This window comes from Pseudophryne corroboree, chromosome 3, assembly GCF_028390025.1.
Source record: "Pseudophryne corroboree isolate aPseCor3 chromosome 3, aPseCor3.hap2, whole genome shotgun sequence".
NCBI lineage: Eukaryota > Metazoa > Chordata > Amphibia > Anura > Myobatrachidae > Pseudophryne > Pseudophryne corroboree.
Window position 1 is genome coordinate 269858540 of NC_086446.1, and position 16912 is coordinate 269875451.

The following is a 16912-nucleotide window of genomic DNA, read 5'->3' on the forward strand; positions in this document are numbered from 1 at the left end:
CTAGGGACTTGGAGGACTCCAAGTTGCTAGACGTTGTCAGGGCACTGAAAATATATGTTTCCAGAACGGCTAGAGTCAGAAAATCTGACTCGCTGTTTATCCTATATGCACCTAACAAGCTGGGTGCTCCTGCTTCTAAGCAGACTATTGCTCGTTGGATTTGTAGTACAATTCAGCTTGCACATACTGTGGCAGGCCTGCCACAGCCAAAATCTGTCAATGCCCATTCCACAAGGAAGGTGGGCTCATCTTGGGCGGCTGCCCGAGGGGTCTCGGCTTTACAACTTTGCCGAGCAGCTACTTGGTCAGGGGCAAACACGTTTGCAAAATTCTACAAATTTGATACCCTGGCTGAGGAGGACCTGGAGTTCTCTCATTCAGTGCTGCAGAGTCATCCGCACTCTCCCGCCCGTTTGGGAGCTTTGGTATAATCCCCATGGTCCTTACGGAGTTCCCAGCATCCACTAGGACGTTAGAGAAAATAAGAATTTACTCACCGGTAATTCTATTTCTCGTAGTCCGTAGTGGATGCTGGGCGCCCATCCCAAGTGCGGTTTATCTGCAATACTTGTACATAGTTTATTGTTAACTAAATCGGGTTATTGTTGAGCCATCTGTTGAGAGGCTCTATTGTTTCATACTGTTAACTGTGTTTCATATCACGAGTTGTACGGTGTGATTGGTGTGGCTGGTATGAGTCTTACCCGGGATTCAAAATCCTTCCTTATTGTGTACGCTCGTCCGGGCACAGTACCTAACTGAGGCTTGGAGGAGGGTCATAGTGGGAGGAGCCAGTGCACACCAGGTGGTCTAAGATCTTTCTAGAGTGCCCAGCCTCCTTCGGAGCCCGCTATCCCCATGGTCCTTACGGAGTTCCCAGCATCCACTACGGACTACGAGAAATAGAATTACCGGTGAGTAAATTCTTATTTTTTCAACTATTACATCCAGCCCATGACCACGTGAATTGTTTTGATCATTGGGGGTAATTCCAATTTGATAGCAGCAGGAAATTTTTTAGCAGTTGGGCAAAAGCATGTGCACTGCAGGGGAGACAGATATAACATGTGCAGAGAGAGTTAGATTTGGGTGGGTTATTTTATTTCTTATAAATTTATTTTATTTCTCTAACGTCCTAGTGGATGCTGGGGACTCCGTAAGGACCATGGGGGGAATAGACGGGCTCCGCAGGAGACTGGGCACTCTAAGAAAGATTTACTACTACTGGTGTGCACTGGCTCCTCCCTCTATGCCCCTCCTCCAGACCTCAGTTAGAATCTGTGCCCGGACAGAGCTGGGTGCATTTTAGTGAGCTCTCCTGAGCTTGCTAATAAGAAAGTATTTTAGTTAGGTTTTTTATTTTCAGAGAGCTTCTGCTGGCAACAGACTCTGCTACGTGGGACTGAGGGGAGAGAAGCAAACCTACTAACTGCGGCTAGGTTGCGCTTCTTAGGCTACTGGACACCATTAGCTCCAGAGGGATCGAACACAGGAACCTAACCTTGGTCGTCCGTTCCCGGAGCCGCGCCGCCGTCCCCCTCGCAGAGCCAGAAGACAGAAGCCGGCGGGTTGAAGCAAGAAGACGTCAAAATCGGCGACAGAAGACTCCTGTCTTCATATGAGGTAGCGCACAGCACTGCAGCTGTGCGCCATTGTGCCCACACTAACCCACACACTCCGGTCACTGTAGGGTGCAGGGCGCAGGGGGGGGCGCCCTGGGCAGCAATTGATTACCTCCTGGCAAAAAAGCAGCATATATACAGCTGGGCACTGTATTATGCATGAGCCTCCGCCATTAATTTTACACAAAATCGCGGGACAGAAGCCCGCCGCTGAGGGGGCGGGGCCTTCTTCCTCAGCACTCACCAGCGCCATTTTCTCTCCACAGCTCCGCTGAGAGGAAGCTCCACAGGCTTTCCCCTGCAGACTCACGGTAGAAAGAGGGTAAAAAGAGAGGGGGGGGGACATAAATTTAGCGCATTAATCATATATACAGCAGCTACTGGGTAAACACTAAGTTACTGTGTGATTCCTGGGTCATATAGCGCTGGGGTGTGTGCTGGCATACTCTCTCTCTCTCTCCAAAAGGCCTTGTGGGGGTCCTGTCCTCATATAGAGCATCCCCTGTGTGTGTGGTGTGTCGGTGTGCGTGTGTTGACATGTTTGACGAAGAGGGCTATGTGGAGGCAGATCAGGTGCAGATGAATGACGTGTCTCCGCCGACGGCGCCGACACCTGATTGGATGGATATGTGGAAGGTGTTAAATGATAATGTAAACTCCTTGCATAAAAGGTTGGATAAAGCTGATGCCTTGGGACAGTCGGGGTCTCAGCCCATGCCTGATCCTACAGCGCAGAGGCCGTCAGGGTCTCAGAAGGGCCCACTATCCAAAATTGTTGACACAGATATCGACACGGATTCTGACTCCAGTGTCGATGACGCAAAATTGCAGCCTAAAATGGCTAAAGCCATCCGCTACATGATTATAGCAATGAAGGATGTATTGCACATATCTGAGGTAAACCCTGTCCCTGACAAGAGGGTTTATATGTATGGGGAGAAAAAGCAAGAGGTGACTTTTCCCCCTTCACATGAGTTAAATGAGTTATGTGAAAAAGCGTGGGATTCCCCCGATAGGAAAGTGCTGATTTCCAAAAGGTTACTTATGGCGTACCCTTTCCCGCCAACGGACAGGATGCCCTGCCGTCACAGGATACGGCCTCCCTAAAGGATCCTGCCGATAGGAAGCAGGAAAGTATCCTGAAGTCTGTTTATACACATTCAGGTACTCTACTGAGGCCGGCGATTGCGTCGGCCTGGATGTGTAGTGCTGTAGCAGCATGGACAGATAATCTGTCTGAGGAACTGGATACCTTAGACAAGGATACCATTTTACTGACCCTGGGGCATATAAAAGACGCTGTCCTATATATGAGGGATGCCCAGAGGGACATTTGCCTACTGGGCTCTAGAATAAATGCAATGTCAATTTCTGCCAGAAGGGTCCTGTGGACTCGGCAATGGACAGGTGATGCCGACTCCAAAAAGCACATGGAGGTTTTACCTTACAAGGGTGAGGAATTGTTTGGGGACGGTCTCTCGGACCTAGTTTCCACAGCTACGGCTGGGAAGTCAAATTTTTTGCCATATATTCCCTCACAGCCTAAGAAAGCACCGTATTACCAAATGCAGTCCTTTCGATCACAAAGAAGCAAGAAAGTCAGAGGTGCATCCTTTCTTGCCAGAGGCAGGGGTAGAGGAAAGAAGCTGCACCATACAGCTAGTTCCCAGGAACAGAAGTCCTCCCCGGCTTCCACTAAATCCACCGCATGACGCTGGGGCTCCACAGGTGGAGCCAGGAGCGGTGGGGGCGCGTCTCCGAAATATCAGCCACCAGTGATCACAGGTGGATCCCTGGGCTATACAGATTGTGTCTCAGGGATACAAACATAGGCGTGCGCACGGGGGGTGCCTGGTGCACACAGGCACCCCCTTATGTGCGGCACCCCCCACACGCCACACTGTCTCCAGCACAGCGGAGTAGTGATCGCTGTGGTCCGCCGCCGAGCCCAGCTTGCTGCTCTGCCTGCACTGACTGAGGTGCCGTGCCCGTGCACCTCCTCTCCCTCTGGCCCGGATAGGCAGTTCATGTTGATCTGGAAGGGTTTTCTCTAAAAGTGGGCGTGGCCACGGGGGTCCGTGATTAGGCCACACACCCAACTTTCCCTGGGCTCGACGATCTGTGTGCAGCCCTGCCTTCTCCTGCTGGTGCAGGTGGATATCTAACAGCAGCCATCCCATGAAGCCCAGCCAGGAATGAGAAGGTAAGGTTTCTGTGTCCGTGTATTTGACAGTGTGTATTAGAGTGTGTCTATGTGTTTGTGTGTGTCAGCCAGGGCCGTAACTACGTGTGTGCCAAGGGGGCTTGGCACACAGCGCAGTTGCCCTGAGGGTGCAACGGCCAGCGGCATGTAATGAGTCAAATGGACTCATTACATGCCGCCTCTGCTGTGTGCGCCGCCGCCGCGCTGTGGAGGGGAAGACAGAAGCGCCGAGCAGTGGAGAGGAGGAGGGAGGGGGAGCAGGGAGCCGCAGCAGCGCTATTTGATTGGTAGTAAGCGCCGCTGCAGCATCCCCCTCTCCTTCTGTATTGGCTGCCCGGCGCTGCTATGGATGCTGGGATGCGGTTCCTTCATCCCAGCATCCACAGCAGCGCCAGTCAGCCAATACAGAAGAAGAGGGGGATGCTGCAGCGGCGCTTACTACCAATCAAATAGCGCTGCTGCGGCTCCCTGCTCCCCTTCCCTCCTCTACCTTCTCATCTCACTGCCTGCACCGAGGGAGCTGCCAGCACGAGGAGCCTGTCAGGTAAGAGTCTCTCTCTCTCTCTCTCTCTCTCTCTCTCTCTCTCTCTCTCTCTCTCTCTCTCTCTCTCTCTCTCTCTCTCTCTCTCTCTCTCTTTTAGGGGGACACCGTCTGCCATAATGTGTAAAAAAGGGGTCCTGGCTGCCGCATTGTGTAAAAAGGGGGACTGGCTGCCGCAATGTGTAAAAAGGGGTCCTGGCTGCCGCATTGTGTAAAAAGGGGTCCTGGCTGCCGCATTGTGTAAAAAGGGGGATTGGCTGCCGCATTGTGTAAAAAGGGGGACTGGCTGCCGCAATGTGTAAAAAGGGGGACTGGCTGCCGCAATGTGTAAAAAGGGGGACTGGCTGCCGCAATGTGTAAAAAGGGGGACTGGCTGCCGCAATGTGTAAAAAGGGGGACTGGCTGCCGCAATGTGTAAAAAGGGGGACTGTCTGCCGTAATGTGTAAAAAGGGGGCCTGGCTGCCGCAATGTGTAAAAAGGGGGACTGGCTCCCGTAATGTGTAAAAAGGGGGCCTGGCTGCCGCAATGTGTATAAAGGGGGACACCGTCTGCCGTAATGTGTATAAACGGGGACTGTCTGCTGTAATGTGTCAAAAGGGGGACGCTGTCTGCTGTAATGTATAAAAGGGGCTCTACCTGGTGTAGTGGCGCTACTGTGCAGCGTAATTTGAATAATGTAGACTACTGTGCACCGTAGTATGAATTGCTATTATTTTGTGGTCACGCCCCTTCCCCATGAAGCCACGCCCCTCTAAATTTTTCACGCGGCAACGGCGCGCACTGCCCCTGTCTTATATGGGGGGGTGGGGGGGGCGCCACTGTCGTTTCTTGCACACAGCGCTAAAATGCCTAGTTACGGCACTGGTGTCAGCAGACCCGAAAAATAGGGGTGCAAAGAGTACACCCGTGTTATGAGGGCCCCCGAGGTTCGGACCCCCCCCCCGGGGACATAGCCGGAAATATGTATTGATAAATGGGCCCCTCTGTCTCTCTCCTTCTCCGTATCCTATCCCCCCTCTTTCTCCCTCCTTTTCTCTCCCTCTCTCCTTTTCCCTCACCCCTTTCTTCTGGGGGGGTGTCTGTCTCTCTCTCACTCTCTCTCTCTCTCTCTCTCTCTCTCTCTCTCTCTCTCTCCCCCTTTCTCTCTCGGGGGTCGAGGTGCCACCTGACCTGCAGGCATTTACTTCTACCACGGTCTACCATTATGCCTACTGTGTGGCATAATATGAAGTTCGGCTCATACCATGTGACATAATGTGAATTTCGGTTCATACTGTGTGGCATAATGAGAATGTGGCTCATACCGTGTGGAATAATGTGATTTTGGCTCATAGTGTGTGGCATAATATGAATTTTGGCTCATAGTGTGTGGCATAATGTGAATTTGGCTCATACTGTGTGGCATAATATGAATTTCGGCTAATACAGTGTGGCATAATGTGAATTTGGCTCATAATGTGGGGCATAATGTGAATTTGGCTCATACTGTGTTGCATAATATGAATTTCAGCTCATTCCGTGTGGCATAATGAGAATGTGGCTCATACCGTGTGGCATAATATGAATGTGGCTCATACCTTTGGCATAATGTGATTTTGGCTCATACTGTGTCGCATAATATGAATTTTGGCTCATACTGTGTGGCATAATGTGAATTTGGCTCATACTGTGTGGCATAATATGAATTTCAGCTCATACTGTGTGGCAAAATGTGAATTTTGTCTCATACCATGTGGCATAATATCAATTTCGGCTCATACCGTGTAGCATAATGTGAATTTTGGCTCACACCGTGTGACATAATGTGCATTTCGGCTCATACCGTGTGGTATAATGTGAATTTTGGCTCATACCATGTGGCATAAAATGAATTTCGTCTCATACCGTATGGCGTAAGGTGAATTTGGATCATACTGTGTTGCGTAATGTGGATTTCGTCTCATACCGTGTGGCGTAATGTGAATTTTGGATCATACTGTGTGGCACAATGTGAATAATGGGCACTACTGTCAGTAGCTGGTGAGCATGGGGACATGTGTGACAAATGCTGGTGTCTTACAGAGGAGGAGTCTGATGGCATAGAAAGAGGCAGATGTGGCTGTGATAGCACATGTGTATATTTTAAACTATACTTGTGTTATATTAAAACTCAAATGTTCGGCCCCCTAAATCTACTGTACTTTTCAGAATGTCCCACTCAAACTTAGGGTGTAGGTGCTTACAGGGTGCAAGAGGTGAGGGGTGCATATGCACCTAGGCGCACAACCCTCTAGTTCTGCCTCTGGGTCAGGGATAGGTTAGGGAAGTGTAAGCAGCGATAGGGTGCAGCGGCAGCTAGGACTCAAGGTTATGCCTTACCGGACAGTCAGTTCCGGCCGGTGGTCGCACTATTATGTATCATTTCTCTAACGTCCTAGTGGATGCTGGGGACTCCGTCAGGACCATGGGGAATAGCGGCTCCGCAGGAGACGGCACAAAAGCAAGCTTTTAGGATCACATGGTGTGTACTGGCTCCTCCCCCTATGACCCTCCTCCAAGCCTCAGTTAGGTTTTTGTGCCCGTCCGAGCAGGGTGCAATCTAGGTGGCTCTCCTAAAGAGCTGCTTAGAAAAAGTTTTTAGGTTTATTATTTTCAGTGAGTCCTGCTGGCAACAGGCTCACTGCATCGAGGGACTTAGGGGAGAGATTTTCAACTCACCTGCGTGCAGGATGGATTGGAGTCTTAGGCTACTGGACATAGCTTCAGAGGGAGTCGGAACACAGGTCACCCTGGGGTTCGTCCCGGAGCCGCGCCGCCGATCCCCCTTACAGATGCTGAAGATCGAGGGTCCGGAAACAGGCGGCAGAAGGCTCTTCAGCCTTCATGAAGGTAGCGCACAGCACTGCAGCTGTGCGCCATTGTTGCTACACACTTCACACTGAACGGTCACGGAGGGTGCAGGGCGCTGCTGGGGGCGCCCTGGGCAGCAATATTTAATACCTTTGATGGCAAAGAATACATCACATATAGCCATTGAGGCTATATGTATGTATTTAACCCAGGCCAGATATCTCAAAACCCGGGAGAAAAGCCCGCCGGATAGGGGGCGGGGCTTATTCTCCTCAGCACACAGCGCCATTTTCCTGCTCAGCTCCGCTGTGAGGAAGGCTCCCAGGACTCTCCCCTGCACTGCACTACAGAAACAGGGTAACAAAGAGAAGGGGGGCATATTTTGGCGATATTTATATATTTAAAGCGCATATAACAAAAACAACACCTTTTAGGGTTGTTTATATACATTTTATAGCGCTTTTGGTGTGTGCTGGCAAACTCTCCCTCTGTCTCCCCAAAGGGCTAGTGGGGTCCTGTCTTCGATAAGAGCATTCCCTGTGTGTCTGCTGTGTGTCGGTACGTGTGTGTCGACATGTATGAGGACGATGTTGGTGTGGAGGCGGAGCAATTGCCGGTAATGGTGATGTCACCCCCTAGGGAGTCGACACCGGAATGGATGGCTTTAATTATGGAATTACGTGATAATGTTAGTACATTACAAAAGTCAGTTGACGAAATGAGACGGCCGGAAAACCAGTTAGTACCTGCTCAGGCGTCTCGGACACCGTCAGGGGCTGTAAAACGTCCCTTACCTCAGTCAGTCGACACAGGTACCGACACAGATGAATCTAGTGTCGACGGTGAAGAAACAAACGTATTTTCCAATAGGGCCACACGTTATATGATCACGGCAATGAAGGAGGCTTTGCAGATCTCTGATACTGCAGGTACCTCAAAAAGGGGTATTATGTGGGGGGTGAAAAAACTACCTGTAGCTTTTCCAGAATCAGAGGAATTGAATGACGTGTGTGATGAAGCGTGGGTTAACCCAGATAGAAAACTGCTAATTTCTAAGAAGTTATTGGCATTATACCCTTTCCCACCAGAGGTTAGGGCGCGCTGGGAAACACCCCCTAGGGTGGATAAAGCGCTCACACGTTTATCAAAACAAGTGGCGTTGCCGTCTCCAGATACGGCCGCCCTCAAGGATCCAGCAGATAGGAGGCTGGAAACTACCCTGAAGAGTATATACACGCATACTGGTGTTATACTCCGACCAGCAATAGCCTCAGCCTGGATGTGCAGTGCTGGGGTAGTGTGGTTGGATTCCCTGACTGAAAATATTGATACCCTGGATAGGGACAGTATTTTATTGACTCTAGAGCAATTAAAGGATGCGTTTCTTTATATGCGAGATGCTCAGAGGGATGTTTGCACTCTGGCATCGAGAGTAAGTGCGATGTCCATATCTGCCAGAAGAAGTTTATGGACGCGACAGTGGTCAGGTGATGCGGATTCCAAAAGGCATATGGAAGTATTGCCATATAAAGGAGAGGAATTATTTGGGGTTGGTCTATCGGATCTGGTGGCCACGGCAACTGCCGGCAAATCCACTTTTTTACCTCAGACCCCCTCCCAACAGAAAAAGACACCGTCTTTTCAGCCGCAGTCCTTTCGCTCCTATAAAAACAAGCGGGCAAAAGGACAGTCTTATCTGCCACGAGGCAGAGGAAAGGGTAAGAGAGGGCAGCAAGCAGCCCCTGCCCAGGACCAGAAGCCCGCCCCGGGTTCTACAAAGCCATCAGCATGACGCTGGGGCTTTACAAGCGGACTCAGGAGCGGTGGGGGGTCGACTAAAGATTTTCAGCAATCAGTGGGCTCGCTCACAGGTGGACCCGTGGATCCTGCAGATAGTATCTCAGGGTTACATGTTGGAATTCGAAAGATCTCCCCCTCGCCGTTTCCTAAAGTCTGCTTTACCAACGTCTCCCTCAGAAAGGGCGACGGTATTGGAAGCCATTCACAAGCTGTATTCTCAGCAGGTGATAGTCAAGGTACCCCTCCTACAACAGGGAAAGGGGTATTATTCCACACTATTTGTGGTACCGAAGCCGGACGGTTCGGTAAGACCTATTCTAAATCTGAAATCCTTGAACCTGTGCATACAGAAATTCAAGTTCAAGATGGAGTCACTAAGAGCAGTGATAGCGAATCTGGAAGAAGGGGACTTCATGGTGTCCCTGGACATAAAAGATGCTTATCTGCATGTCCCAATTTACCCCTCACACCAAGGGTATCTCAGGTTCGTGATACAAGACTGTCATTATCAGTTTCAAACGCTGCCGTTTGGTTTGTCCACGGCACCTCGGGTCTTTACCAAGGTAATGACCGAAATGATGGTTCTTCTACGAAGAAAAGGCGTATTAATTATCCCTTACTTGGACGATCTCCTGATAAGGGCAAAGTCCAGAGAACAGCTGGAAGTCGGTGTAGCACTAACCCAAGTAGTGCTTCAACAACACGGGTGGATTCTGAATCTTCCAAAATCTCAATTGTCCCCGACAACACGTCAGCTGTTCCTGGGAATGATTCTGGACACGGTTCAGAAAAAGGTGTTTCTCCCGGAGGAGAAAGCAAGGGAGTTATCCGAACTTGTCAGGAACCTCCTAAAACCAGGAAATGTGTCAGTACATCAATGCACAAGAGTCCTGGGAAAGATGGTGGCTTCTTACGAAGCAATTCCATTCGGCAGATTCCATGCACGAATATTTCAGTGGGATCTGCTGGACAAATGGTCCGGATCGCATCTGCACATGCATCAGCGGATAACACTGTCACCAAGGACAAGGTTGTCTCTCCTGTGGTGGTTGCAGAGTGCCCATCTGTTAGAGGGCCGCAGGTTCGGCATACAGGACTGGGTCCTGGTGACTACGGATGCCAGCCTACAGGGCTGGGGAGCAGTCACACAGGGAAGAAACTTCCAGGGTGTATGGTCAAACCTGGAGACGTCTCTTCACATAAATATACTAGAGCTAAAAGCGATCTACAATGCTCTAAGCTTGGCGAAACCGCTGCTTCAGGGTCAGCCGGTGTTGATCCAGTCGGAACAACATCACGGCAGTCGCCCACGTAAACAGACAAGGCGGCACGAGAAGCAGAAGAGCAATGACAGAAGCTGCAAGGATTCTTCGCTGGGCGGAAAATCATGTCATAGCACTGTCAGCAGTGTTCATCCCGGGAGTGGACAACTGGGAAGCAGACTTCCTCAGCAGACACGACCTTCACCCGGGAGAGTGGGGACTTCATCCGGAAGTTTTCCACATGATTGTGAACCATTGGGAAAAACCAAAGGTGGACATGATGGCGTCTCGCCTCAACAAAAAACTGGACAGATATTGCGCCAGGTCAAGAGACCCTCAGGCAATAGCTGTGGACGCTCTGGTAACACCGTGGGTGTACCAGTCAGTGTATGTGTTTCCTCCTCTGCCTCTCATACCAAAGGTACTGAGAATTATACGGAAAAGGGGAGTAAGAACAATACTAGTGGCTCCGGATTGGCCAAGAAGAACTTGGTATCCGGAACTTCAAGAGATGCTCACGGAAGATCCGTGGCCTCTACCTCTAAGAAGGGATCTGCTTCAGCAGGGACCTTGTATGTTCCAAGACTTACCGCGACTGCGTTTGACGGCATGGCGGTTGAACGCCGGATTCTAAAAGAAAAGGGCATTCCAGAGGAAGTTATTCCTACCTTGATTAAAGCTAGGAAGGAAGTGACCGCACAACATTATCACCGCATTTGGAGAAAATATGTTGCGTGGTGTGAGGCCAAGAAGGCCCCAATGGAAGAATTTCAATTGGGTCGATTCCTACATTTCCTGCAGGCAGGATTGTCTATGGGCCTCAAATTGGGGTCTATTAAAGTTCAAATTTCGGCCTTATCAATCTTCTTCCAGAAAGAATTGGCTTCAGTGCCTGAAGTACAAACTTTTGTCAAGGGTGTACTACATATACAACCCCCAATTGTGCCTCCAGTGGCACGTGGGATCTAAACGTAGTTTTGGAATTTCTCAAATCTCATTGGTTTGAGCCTCTCAAATCGGTAGATTTGAAGTATCTTACATGGAAAGTAACCATGCTATTGGCCCTGGCTTCAGCCAGGAGAGTTTCAGAGTTGGCGGCTTTATCGTACAAAAGCCCATATCTGATTTTCCATTCGGACAGGGCAGAACTGCGGACACGTCCTCATTTTCTCCCTAAGGTGGTTTCGGCTTTTCACTTGAACCAGCCTATTGTGGTGCCTGCGGCTACTAGCGACTTGGAGGACTCCAAGTTACTGGACGTTGTCAGAGCATTGAAAATATATATTTCAAGGACAGCTGGAGTCAGAAAATCTGACTCGTTGTTTATCTTGTATGCACCCAACAAGATGGGTGCTCCTGCGTCTAAGCAGACGATTGCTCGTTGGATCTGTAGCACAATTCAACTTGCACATTCTGTGGCAGGCCTGCCACAGCCTAAAACTGTAAAAGCCCACTCCACAAGGAAGGTGGGCTCATCTTGGGCGGCTGCCCGAGGGGTCTCGGCATTACAACTTTGCCGAGCAGCTACGTGGTCAGGGGAGAACACGTTTGTAAAATTTTACAAATTTGATACTCTGGCTAAAGAGGACTTGGAGTTCTCTCATTCGGTGCTGCAGAGTCATCCGCACTCTCCCGCCCGTTTGGGAGCTTTGGTATAATCCCCATGGTCCTGACGGAGTCCCCAGCATCCACTAGGACGTTCGAGAAAATAAGAATTTACTTACCGATAATTCTATTTCTCGTAGTCCGTAGTGGATGCTGGGCGCCCATCCCAAGTGCGGATTGTCTGCATTACTTGTACATAGTTATTGTTACAAAAATCGGGTTATTATTGTTGTGAGCCATCTTTTTTTTAAGAGGCTACTTCTTTGTTATCATACTGTTAACTGGGTTCAGATCACAAGTTGTACGGTGTGGCTGGTATGAGTCTTACCCGGGATTCAAGATCCTTCCTTATTGTGTACGCTCGTCCGGGCACAGTACCTAACTGAGGCTTGGAGGAGGGTCATAGGGGGAGGAGCCAGTACACACCATGTGATCCTAAAAGCTTGCTTTTGTGCCCTGTCTCCTGCGGAGCCGCTATTCCCCATGGTCCTGACGGAGTCCCCAGCATCCACTACGGACTACGAGAAATAGAATTATCGGTAAGTAAATTCTTATTTTTATTTCTCTGGAGTGTATTATATCTACTTTATTATTAGGAACTAGGGAGAAATTAAATTAAGCCATGTGATTTTACTGAGAGAATGTAAAATAGTGCTAGACATGTCCCTGGGCGGTGCTAGACACGCCCAAAAGGCGGTGCTAGACACGCCCAAAAGGTGGTGCTAGACACGCCCCTCCTGCGGTGCACCCCCTAATAAAATTAGCTGCGCACGCCTATGGATACAAGCTGGAATTCGAAGTGATGCCCCCTCACCGTTACCTCAAATCGGCCCTGCCAGCTTCCCCCATGGAAAGGGAAGTAGTGTTAGAGGCAATTCACAAGTTATATCTCCAGCAGGTGGGGGTAAAGGTTCCCCTCCTTCAACAGGGAAGGGGATACTATTCCACAATGTTTGTGGTACCGAAACCGGACGGTTCGGTCAGACCCATATTGAATTTAAAGTCCCTGAACATTTATCTGAAAAGATTCAAGTTCAAAATGGAATCGCTCAGAGCGGTCATTGCAAGCCTGGAAGAGGGGGATTTTATGGTGTCTCTGGACATCAAGGATGCTTACTTGCATGTCCCCATTTATCCACCTCATCAGGAGTACCTCAGATTTGTGGTACAGGACTGTCATTACCAATTCCAGACGTTGCCGTTTGGGCTCTCCACGGCACCGAGAATATTTACCAAGGTAATGGCAGAAATGATAGTGATCCTGAGAAAGCAAGGAGTCACAGTTATCCCATACTTGGAAGATCTCCTCATAAAGGCGAGGTCCAGAGAGCAGTTGCTGATCAGCGTAGCACACTCTCAGGAAGTGTTGCAGCAGCATGGCTGGATTCTGAATATCCCAAAGTCGCAGCTGATTCCTACGACGCGTCTGCCCTTTCTGGGCATGATTCTGGACACAGACCAGAAGAAGGTGTTTCTCCCGGCGGAGAAGGCTCAGGAGCTCGTGACTCTAGTCAGAGACCTCTTAAAACCGAAACAGGTGTTGGTGCATCACTGCACGCAAGTCCTGGGAAAGATGGTGGCATCGTACGAAGCCATTCCCTTCGGCAGGTTCCATGCGAGGATCTTTCAGTGGGATCTGTTGGACAAGTGGTCCGGATCGCATCTTCAGATGCATCGGCTGATCACCCTGAGCCCGAGGGCCAGGGTGTCTCTTCTGTGGTGGCTGCAGAGTGCTCACCTTCTCGAGGGCCGCAGGTTCGGCATACAGGACTGGATCCTGGTGACCACGGATGCGAGCCTCCGAGTATGTGGGGCAGTCACTCAGGGAAGAAACTTCCAAGGGTTGTGGTCAAGTCAGGAGGCTTGTCTGCACATCAATATCCTGGAACTAAGGGCCATATACAACGCCCTGAGTCAAGCGGAGCCTCTGCTTCGCAACCAACCGGTGCTGATTCAGTCAGACAACATCACCGCAGTGGCTCATGTGAAACGCCAGGGCGGCACAAGAAGCAGAGTGGCAATGGCGGAAGCCACCAGGATCCTTCGTTGGGCGGAGAATCACGTGCAAGCACTGTCAGCAGTGTTCATTCCGGGAGTGGACAACTGGGAAGCAGACTTCCTCAGCAGGCACGACCTCCACCCGGGAGAGTGGGGACTTCATCACGAAGTCTTCACTCAGATTACAAATCGATGGGAACTGCCCCAGGTGGACATGATGGCATCCCGTCTCAACAAAAAGCTACAAAGGTATTGCGCCAGGTCAAGAGACCCTCAGGCGATAGCTGTGGACGCACTAGTAACACCGTGGGTGTTCCAGTTGGTCTATGTGTTTCCTCCTCTTCCTCTCATACCCAAGGTGCTGAGAATCGTAAGAAAAAGAGGAGTGAGAACAATACTCATTGTTCCGGATTGGCCAAGAAGGACTTGGTACCCGGAACTGCAAGAAATGCTCACAGAGGACCCATGGCCTCTGCCTCTCAGACAGGACTTGTTGCAACAGGGGCCCTGTCTGTTCCAAGACTTACCGCGGCTGCGCTTGACGGCATGGCAGTTGAACGCAGGATCCTAGCGGAAAAAGGCATTCCGGATGAAGTTATTCCTACGCTGATAAAGGCTAGGAAGGACGTGACAGCAAAACACTATCACCGTATATGGCGAAAATATGTTGCTTGGTGTGAGGCCAGGAAGGCCCCTACAGAGGAATTCCAGCTGGGCCGGTTCCTGCACTTCCTACAGTCTGGAGTGACTATGGGCTTGAAGTTGGGGTCCATAAAGGTCCAGATTTCGGCCCTATCCATTTTCTTTCAAAAGGAACTGGCTTCTCTTACTGAAGTTCAGACATTTGTTAAGGGAGTGCTGCATATTCAGCCCCCTTTTGTGCCACCAGTGGCACCTTGGGATCTCAACGTGGTGTTGGGTTTCCTGAAATCCCACTGGTTTGAGCCACTTAAGACCGTGGAGCTAAAGTATCTCACGTGGAAGGTGGTCATGCTATTGGCCTTAGCTTCGGCTAGGCATGTGTCAGAATTGGCGGCTTTGTCATGTAAAAGCCCCCATCTGGTTTTCCATATGGACAGGGCAGAATTACGGACTCGTCCGCAATTTCTACCGAAGGTGGTATGCTCTTTTCATTTGAACCAACCTATTGTGGTGCCTGCTGCTACTCTTGACTTGGAGGATTCCAAGTTGCTTGAATGTAGTCAGGGCTTTGAAGATCTATGTAGCCAGGACGGCTGGAGTCAGGAAAACTGACTCGCTGTTTATCCTGTATGCATCCAACAAGCTGGGTGTTCCTGCTTCAAAGCAAACCATTGCTCGCTGGATCTGTAACACGATTCAGCAGGCTCATTCTGCGGCTGGACTGCCGCATCCTAAATCAGTAAAAGCCCATTCCACAAGGAAAGTGGGCTCTTCTTGGGCGGCTGCCCGAGGGGTCTCGGCATTACAGCTTTGCCGAGCAGCTACTTGGTCGGGTTCAAACACATTTGCTAAGTTCTACAAGTTTGATACCCTGGCTGAGGAGGACCTTGTGTTTGCCCATTCGGTGCTGCAGAGTCATCCGCACTCTCCCGCCCGTTTGGGAGCTTTGGTATAATCCCCATGGTCCTTACGGAGTCCCCAGCATCCACTAGGACGTCAGAGAAAATAAGATTTTACTCACCGGTAAATCTATTTCTCGTAGTCCGTAGTGGATGCTGGGCGCCCGTCCCAAGTGCGGACTTTCTGCAATACGTGTATATAGTTATTGCTTAATAAAGGGTTATGTTATGTTGGCATCCATTGTTTGATGCTCTGTTGTTGTTCATACTGTTGACTGGGTAAGTTTATCACAAGTTATACGGTGTGATTGGTGTGGCTGGTATGAGTCTTACCCTGGCTTCCAAAATCCTTTCTTGTAATGTCAGCTCTTCCGGGCACAGTTTCCTTAACTGAGGTCTGGAGGAGGGGCATAGAGGGAGGAGCCAGTGCACACCAGTAGTACTCAATCTTTCTTAGAGTGCCCAGTCTCCTGCGGAGCCCGTCTATTCCCCCCATGGTCCTTACGGAGTCCCCAGCATCCACTACGGACTACGAGAAATAGATTTACCGGTGAGTAAAATCTTATTTTCTGTGCAGGGTAAATACTGGCTGCTTTATTTTTACACTGCAATTTAGATTGCAGATTGAACACACCACACCCAAATCTAACTCTCTCTGCACATGTTATATCTGCCTCCCCTGCTGTGCACATTGGTTTGCCCAACTGCTAACCAAATTCCTGCTGCGATCAACTTGGAATTACCCCCATTGTCATATATTAAATGGCCACCTATTCACTGACTCACAATTGATATTACTATCGCTTTTCCCCTTCTATAATTTGTAGACCAATTATCATTTCTAACTGGTTTGAATTATTTGGGCATCTATAGATACAAGTAACTGACAGTAGCAGAAATTTAATGGAGACAAGTGACTTTCACACAGAGTTGATATAGGAGAAGCAGTAGAGACAGAAGCCGATAGCAGGTGGTTGAGTTATGGAACAGGAAAATGACATAAGACGGTGGTTCCCAAACTTCTTTGAATCCCGGTGCACTGGAGTATCAGAATTTTTTTCATACACCCACAGGCCAAAAGTTAGTAATTGAGATGTTTAGAAAAAATATTATATTAAGTGAGTTGTGTTTAAATGTCATCCTTAGGTTTAGTTATGTGGTGAGGGACAAAATTCACTTCTGCTTGTCCACATATTTTATGATTGGAAGCCACAGCACTGTTTTTTTACATTGACCATAAATAATTTGAATTGGTCCTGGACCAACAACCCGAGACACCTCTGCAAGTGTCCTGAGGAACCTCAGGGTGCCACGGAAAACCGTTTGGGAACCACTGACATAAGATACAATAGGACAAGTGAAATGAACAGAGAACTAGTAACAATAGCAGATGTGATGGAGCCATATGACAGTCAGAGACTGTTGATGATGAAGACAATGGCAGGTAATTAATTGATGCCTACAGAATCACAAGACGTTTGTCAGTTGAATAAAAGGCTAAGGGGTCTAT

General features: G+C 49.5%; 1 protein-coding gene across 3 annotated transcripts in view; it reads left to right on the forward strand.

Annotated features, from left to right (window-relative positions):
* Positions 1–16912, forward strand: part of COMMD7 (COMM domain containing 7) — a 77469-nt gene that overhangs the window by 24526 nt on the left and 36031 nt on the right. The gene's annotated exons all lie outside the window — the stretch shown is intronic.